Source organism: Schistocerca cancellata, chromosome 5 (assembly GCF_023864275.1).
Source record: "Schistocerca cancellata isolate TAMUIC-IGC-003103 chromosome 5, iqSchCanc2.1, whole genome shotgun sequence".
NCBI classification, from domain to species: Eukaryota; Metazoa; Arthropoda; class Insecta; order Orthoptera; family Acrididae; genus Schistocerca; species Schistocerca cancellata.
The window spans coordinates 158,176,681-158,184,888 of NC_064630.1; the positions used below are offsets into that span (position 1 = coordinate 158,176,681).

An 8,208-nucleotide genomic window follows, 5' to 3' on the forward strand; every position below is an offset into this window, starting at 1 on the left:
TGGACTGACGACCAAATTAGCTCTATCTCTGAGAAAATGCGAAAAATAGGAAACAAATGGCAATTTCTCCCTTGTGTAGGTACTTTACTGAGACCACACATTACGATCTTTATTTTGAGCAACATACTTTTGCTCTAATAAGATATCGGTGATCGGTGGCTGCATGTTAGCTGAAGTCCAGTTTGCTCTAATTCCAGAAAAATCCAGAAGTAGGAAGCTAATGGATGTTTCTGACTCTACACGCTGTATTCTTTCTGAAGAACTCAGCTTTGCTCTAAAAGCATATTGAGTAGTAGGCACATGAGGAACTGAAGGTCAACTAATCCAGCTAAAGAAAAATTCAAAAATAGGAAAATAATGGATATTTCTGCCTCGTGCAGGTATTTGTCTGAATCTACATATTATTCTCTTCCTTTCGAACAACGCAGTTTTACTGTAGCTAACAACGTCTGAACATGTGATGAAATTAATGATCAAGTGACACACACAGACAGTTAAAGACCATTCGTCAAAAATGTCCGAAAATTACAATTCTCAAATTAGGAACCGAAATTTATGGGAGGGGGGAAATACGTGATGAACTGGTATACTTAAACATTCTTTACCAAACTCATTTTGGCTAAGATCAATGTGTCGTATCTGTTCTGATCAGCTTAATATCTGACACGTCCTGCAAAGCGCGACCAGAATATTAAACTCATCTTCGGCTCATGGCGGAGCTGCTAGCGAAACGAAGTTCCCTATCTCAAGTTTGCACAACCATGCGAAAATAAGTACAGATATGGGTACAAACTAAGGCAAATAAAAATGAGATCACAGAACATATACCCACATATACCCTAACACACTAGCCGAAAGGAAATGTTAGTAGCCCTTTTAACCCTTTAGAATAAACATTTACTTTTTTTCATGAGTCTTCTGACTGATTCGATGAGGCCCGAGGCCCGCGACGATTTCCTCTCCTCTGCTAACCTCTTCATCTCAGAGTAGCAATTGCACCCTACATCCCCAATTATTTGCTTGATGCATTCCAACCTCTGCCTCCCTCTAGTACCATAGAAGTTTCCCCTGACGCTTTAACAGATGCCCTATTACTCCGTCCCTTCTTCTTGTCGGTGTTTTTCACATATTCCTTTCCTCGCCGATTCTGCGGAGAACTTTCTCATTTCTTATTTTATCAGTCTATATGATTTTCTACATTCTTAAGTAGCACCGCATCTCAAAGGCTTAGATTCTCTTTTGTTCTGGTTTTCCCTCAGTTCATATTTCACTACCATACAATGCTACATTCTAGACATACATTCTCAGAAATTTCGTTCTCAAATTACGACCTACGTTTGATACTAGCAGATTTCTCTTCGCCAGGAATGGCTTTTTCGCCAGTGCTAGTCTGCTTTTTACATCCCCTTCTCTCCATTTGTCATAGTCTATTTTGCTGACTAGGTAGTGAAATACCTAAACTTCTTCTACTTCGTTATACCCAATTGTAATGTTAAGTTTCTCGCTATTCACATTTCTGCTACTTCTCATTACTTTCTTCTTTCTTCGATTTACCCTCAATTCGTATTCTGTACTCATTAGACTGTTCATTCAACTCTCCTGTCATCCTTCTTCATTTTCACTGGGGAATCTTATCATAGATATTCTTTCACCCTGAATTTTAATCCTACTCTTGAAACTTTCTTTTATTCCTCTCCTTGCTTCTTCGATGTATAGACTCAACAGTTGGGGTGAAAGACTACATCCCTGCCTTACACCACTTTTTATCCGAGCACTTCGTTCTTGGTTTCCGACATTATTGTTCCCTCTTGGTTCTTGTTCATATTTTATATTGCCCGTCTTTCCCTATAGCTTACCCCTATTTTCCTCAGAATTTCGAACATTTTGCACCATTTTACATTTCAAACGCTTTTTCCAGGTCGAAAAATCATATGAACGTGTCTTGATTTTTCTTCAGTCTTGCATCCGTTATCAACCGCAACGTCAGAACTATCTCTCTTGTGCCTTTGTCTTTCCTAAAACCAAACTGATCGGCATCTAACCCAGCCTCAATTTTCTTTTCCATTCTTCTATATATTATTCTTGACAGTAGCTCGGATGCATAAGCTGTTAAGTTGATTGTGCAATAACTCTCGCACTTGTCGGCTTTTGCTATCTTCGGAATTGTGTGGATGATGTTTTTCCCAAAGTGTGATGGTATATCGCCAGTCTCATTCATTCTACACACCAATGTAGAATAGTCGTTTTGTAGCCACTTCCCCCAATGAGTTTAGAAATTCCGATGGAATATTATCTATCCGTTCTGCCTTATTTGATATTAAGTCTTCTAATACCAGATCCCGTATCACTTCCCTGTCGACTCCTGTTTTTTTCTTCTATCACGTCATGTGACAAGTCTTCCCCTCGTAGAGGTCTTCAATGTACCCTTTCCACCTCTACTCTCTGCAATTAAGAGTGGAATTCACATTGAGCTCTTAATGTTACCGCCATCGCTTTTAATTTTACCGAAGGTTGTTTTGACTGTCCTAAATGCTGAATCCATGCTTGCACTAATCATTTACTTTTCCATTTCTCCAAATTTTTCATGCAGACATTTTGCCTTAGCTTCCTTGCATTTCTATTTATTTCGTTGCTGAGTGTCTTGTATTTACGTATTCCTGTATTTCCCGGAAGATATTCTTACTTCCTTTTTTCATCGATCAGCTGTAGTATTTCATCTGTTATCCATTGTCTCTTCACAGTTGTCTTCCTTGTACCTACTGTTTTCATTACAACTTCTATGACTGTCCTCTTTAGAGAATCAGCTTAAATAACAACCATATCTCTGTTACTCTCTCCCACAGTATTGCTATAACAAACCACCCATGCTATTGAAACAAAGGGTCCCGTCACAAGTTTGTACAACCATGCGAAAATAAGCAATGATATGAGAAAACATATGGCAAATAAAAATGAAATCACAGAATCTTTAAGCTAAAACCGAAATGAAAAATTAGTAATCCTCTTGAAACAACTTAAGGGGGTTAGGACGTGAAACGGGCCGACTTGGAGCAGGAGAGGCGTCACAGGACATTTTAATTTCCAGTGTCTATACTTTTACAAATAAATTCATAAAACTTTGTCAGCATCACCAGGAAAGATTCAGGATTCACAATCACTGCAGTGGAAGTACGAAAACATAACAAAATAATTTTTTTACGTGTGAAATTTCATCATTTTTTCACTTACTAATGGCTGCATTTGTTGCTATAGGTACACTTCTCTTCATAAGTTAGAGAGATTCTTCGATGAATTTTGCACAGCATACATACCATACTTACAGGTGTATGAAACTCTAGAATTTATTTAATTTATGAAAAAACGAATGATCTGTTGTATTTCAAACTTCATGTTTAGAAAGAACACAAATTTTGTAGTTAATTACCTCAATTTTTACCACAGTTTTTAATAGATTTGGAAAATTCTAGAGTTTCATACACCTTTAAATATGGTTTGTATGCTGTTCAAAATTCATCGAACCATCTCACTTACATTAGTAAGTGAAAAAAATATGAAATTTCACATGTAAAAAAAATTACTTCGTTATGTTTTCGAACATCCACTGCTTTGAGTGTAAATTTTGAATCCTTCCTGGTCATGTTGACAAAGTTTTATGAATTTATTTGTAAAAGTATAGACAGTGGAAATTAAAATGTCCTGTGATGCCTCTCCTGCTCCAAGACGGCCCGTTTGACGTCCTACCCCCCTTAAGTAACACCAATACCTTTGCTCCTGTCCCCAAGTTGATTACTGTAACAAGCCACCCACACTTAAATCCGGCTGCCAGTGACATTGTGCCGGATGGCTGGTAAGCTCAGAGCATCCACCCAGTGACCATGAAAGCAGCGGTAACTTTCCATTTACCCACGGGCAGAGTACCAACTATTCCCAGGGGTTGCGCTGACATAGCCATCACCCTTCACTGTTCGACAAACTCTCTTAATTATACGATTCCCTGCTATCAGGTCAGGTTGGCAGCGCAAACCTGCAGTTCTGTAATCTCTGAACACGCACAGATATTTTCCGAACATTCTCATCTACACTTTTATGTACACACAGACACATACAAGGGAAGCTTTGTACACGTAAATAGACAAAGAGAGGTTGCTCTCCCCTTCTCCAGAGGTTCTGCGACGTTGCAGTTGCGCTAAAATGACAGGAACTAAACTATGACCGCATGTTAATATCCAAAAAGTTATTGAAACTTATGAAACGGATTCAACTGACCCGTTTCAACTCATAATTTTGAGAGTCAATGTAGAAAAAAACATGGAAAATAAATTTTGTATTGTAAAATAATACAATTCTCACACCAATATTCTACATGGTTGGCGAAACATCGTTCTAAGTTACACATTGCCATTAACTGCTCGACTTCAGACAGAAGAGACTGCTGTAATATGATCGAAAATCATATTTCCTTTCCCAGTTTTTATAGGTTAAGTGCGAATAGGTAAAGGACTCGTTTCAGTAACAAAACAGAAAACGAATGAGAAAAGTAAAACAAAAAACCGAATTTTTTTCTCGAACAGTGAAGAGGTTAGATTTCTTCTTTAGTAAGAAATGACACAGAATTCCAAAGAAAATAACTGACGAAATACTGACCAAAATTCACTAGATCTTCTTGATGCAATAATTTACCAACAGCCGCATGTATTGTAGAAATTTATTTTATTTTGTGATCTTCTATGTGCTACCAGTTTCGGCATTACATTGATGCCATCTTCAGGCCCCACTCGTCATAGTCGTAAAATCGCTATACATGAAAGGAGCCTTATAACTGGATCCGTGAATCAACTCTAAAATACAAAACAGGGGGGTACATAATAGAGTTTCAAGAAGATGTCAACACACTACGTTTTATGCTCTATGTAGTGTGTTGACACCTTCATGAAACTCTATTATTTAACCCCCTGTTTTGTAATTTAGATTTGATTCACGGATCCAGTTATATGGCTCCTTTCGTGTATAACGATTTAACGACTATGACGTGTGGGGCCTGAAGATAGCATCAATCTAATGCCGAAACTGGTAGCACATAGAAGTTCATAAAATAAAATAAATTTCTACAATACGTACGGCTGTTAGTAAATCGTTGCATGAAGACGTTCATGCCAGACGTCGTCCCACGATCCATAATGGATCAACGAAGATTGAAAATTCACTAGAGGGCACTTCGAAAGATAATTTGTGTGTCTCGTAGTCTGTGGTGTCTTGTAGTCGCTGTGAATCATCAGCAGGAAGACGGGCGAGTCCACCTTCTCGTGTTGGGGGCACAACAAAGCAGAGTGCACGTCTTGTCAAATTATCGAGTTCCTCTAGCAGCATATTTGCTGTTTACAGCATTCAGAAAGAAGGGTGGAAGTTAGTGCTGGTGTAATAAGCGGACCTTCGAGGTTAGTGTTTCAATACACCTGATTGTCAACAACGTCTTGGACTCACTCGTTGAGACATCACAGAGAGGTTTGCAACCCAATAAATTAACATGGTATCAATGACTTTTCGGACAATATCGTCGCAGTATTTGGTTCGCATGCTCCAGTGAAGTTAGGATGATACATACATATCCAGTCGTCACAGGCCCTGCACACCACGCGGGATTTCCACAAATTGCCTCCATTTCTTTGTGTTTGGTGCTCGGTTCCTCCAGATGTCTTCTATCTGCAGGGCCTCCAGGTCCTTCACCAGGTCGTCCACCCAGCGCGGCCTCGGTCGTCCTACGAGATGTCTGGTATTCGTTTTCCTCTCAAGTGCTGTCTTCACTTGTCTTTCCTCTGTCATGCTGGCTACATGGCCCGCCCAGTGGATTCTTTGGCTCTTCGGCTACTGTAGGATTGTTGGTTGTCGCATCAAGAAGTAAATTTCCTCATTCTTCCTCCTCGTCCATTTTCCTTTATCTAAAATCGGTCCCTATATCTTCCTCATTGCTCTGCTTTCCTATATTAACAGTTTTTTCTTTTGTCGTTTAGGCATGCTCCAGGTTTCTGAACTGTACCTGACTGCCGGGAATATTACTGTATTATATATTTTCATGTTAGTATTCGCTGATATTGAGTTTGAGCTGTGCTATTCTTTCCTTGATGTCCATTTCTATGCTGATGTTGCTGGTAAACTAAGATCGCAGGTATTTGAAGCGTTGAACACCATGCCATCCATCTCCTGAAATTCTTGCCGGTCGTGTCTTCTTCCAAATTGTATTAACTTCGTTTTGTCTTGATTTACCTTTAGCCCAACCTTCCGAGCGTAGTTTTCCATGTTCTGGAACATTTCTTTTAATTCATGGTTTGATTCACTTACCAGTACTATGTAATCTGCCTATGCAAGAGAACTGAAATTAGCATCCATCTGCACTTCAGCCCTCCCCTGTTGCCTACATTTCCTTATTGCTTTCTCCAAGATGACATTGAACAGAACACATGAGAGAGTGTTCTCTTGTCTCAGACATGACTCAATCTCGAACGTTTCTGACGTGGTCCCCCCTAAACACACTGCTGCCCTTGATCCATCCATACAAGTTCGCGCCATTCTCACTAGATTTTCAGGGATTCTGAAGTCTCGCAGTACATTTTATTACTGTAGATGCTGTCATATGCACGTTGAAAATTGACGAACAGACTAAGTATTGTCATATTCTCAGTGTTTCTCAGACAACTGTCTTAGAGTGAAAGTATGATCTATTGTCGATAGGTTTGACAGAAAGCCAGCTTGGTATAAGTTGTTCTCTATGAATGGTTGTAATTTTCTGAGATCAGTGACAGACATTCTACACTCACGCTCATAAATTAAGGATAATGCTGATATATTGTGAGAAAACGCTCTCGTGGATGGTTTGCGGGTTTAAATCACCTCAGGGTATGACCATGCGGTACATTTAACCTGCGGTCGTAGCACGGTGGCGCTGGCAGCAGTCCACATATGCGAAGGTGTGTTGGTGCAAGTCAGAGTACGGAGCAGCGAGAAAGTGTGCAGACGTTACAGACGTGCTAATGGTGACTGTGTGTTGAAAATGGCTCAAAGAACACATAGTGAGTACTTTATGAGTGGTAGAATACTAGGGAGACTGGAGGCTGGTCAAACACAGCAGGTCGTAGCACGGGCCCTTCCTGGGCCACAAAGTGTGATCTCAAGATTATGGCAACGATTCTAGCAGACAGGAAACGTGTACAGGCCCTACAGTACGGGACGTACATAGTGTACAGCATCACGAGAAGATCGATATCTTATCATCAGTGCCCGCAGACGGCCACGGAGTACTGCAGGTAGCCTTGCTGGGGACCCTACCGTAGCCACTGGAACAGCTGTCTCCAGACGCACAGTCTACAGACCACTGAACACACATGGTTTATTCGCCCAGAGACCAGCAAGGTGTATTCCACTGACCCCTGGTCACAGGAGAGCCCGTAAAGCCTGGTGTCAAGAACACAGTGCATGGTCATTGGAACAGTGGTACTAGGTTATCTTCACGGACGAGTACAGGTATAGTCTGAGCAGTGATTCTCACCGGGTTTTCATCTGGCGTGAACCAGGAACCAGATACCAACCCCTTAATGTCTTTGAAAGGGACCTGTATGGAGGTCGTGGTTTGATGCTGTGGGATGGGATTATGATTGGTGCACGTACACCCCTGCGTGTCTTTGACAGGGGAACTGCAACAGGTCAGGTGTATCGGGACGTCATCTTGCACCAGTATGTCCGCCTTTTCAGGAGTGCAGTGGGTCCCACCTTCCTCCTGATGGATGATAACGCACGGCCCTACCGAGCTGCCGTCGTGGAGGAGTACCTTGAAACAGAAGATATCAGACAAATGGAGTGCCCTGCCTGTTCTCCAGCCATAAATCCCATCTAGGACATCTGGGATACTCTCGGTCGACGTATCGCTGCACGTCTTCGAACCCCTAGGACACTTCAGGGGCTCCGACAGGCACTGGTGCAAGCATGGGAGGCTATACCCCAGTAGCTGTTCGACCACCTGATCCAGAATATGCCAACCCGTTGTGCGGCCTGTGTACGTGTGCATGGTGATCATATCCCATATTGCTGTCGGGGTACATGCGCAGGAAACAGTGGCGTTTTGTAGCACATGTGTTTCGTGACGGTTTTCTCAACTTATCACTAATACCGTGGACTTACAAATCTGTGTCGTGTGTGTTCCCTATGTGACTGTGCTAT

At 41.3% G+C, this 8,208-nt stretch overlaps 1 pseudogene; it reads left to right on the forward strand.

Moving 5' to 3' along the window:
* Nucleotides 1-592: 592 nt before the first annotated feature.
* Nucleotides 593-775, forward strand: LOC126189797 (U2 spliceosomal RNA; annotated as a pseudogene).
* Nucleotides 776-8,208: the final 7,433 nt, after the last annotated feature.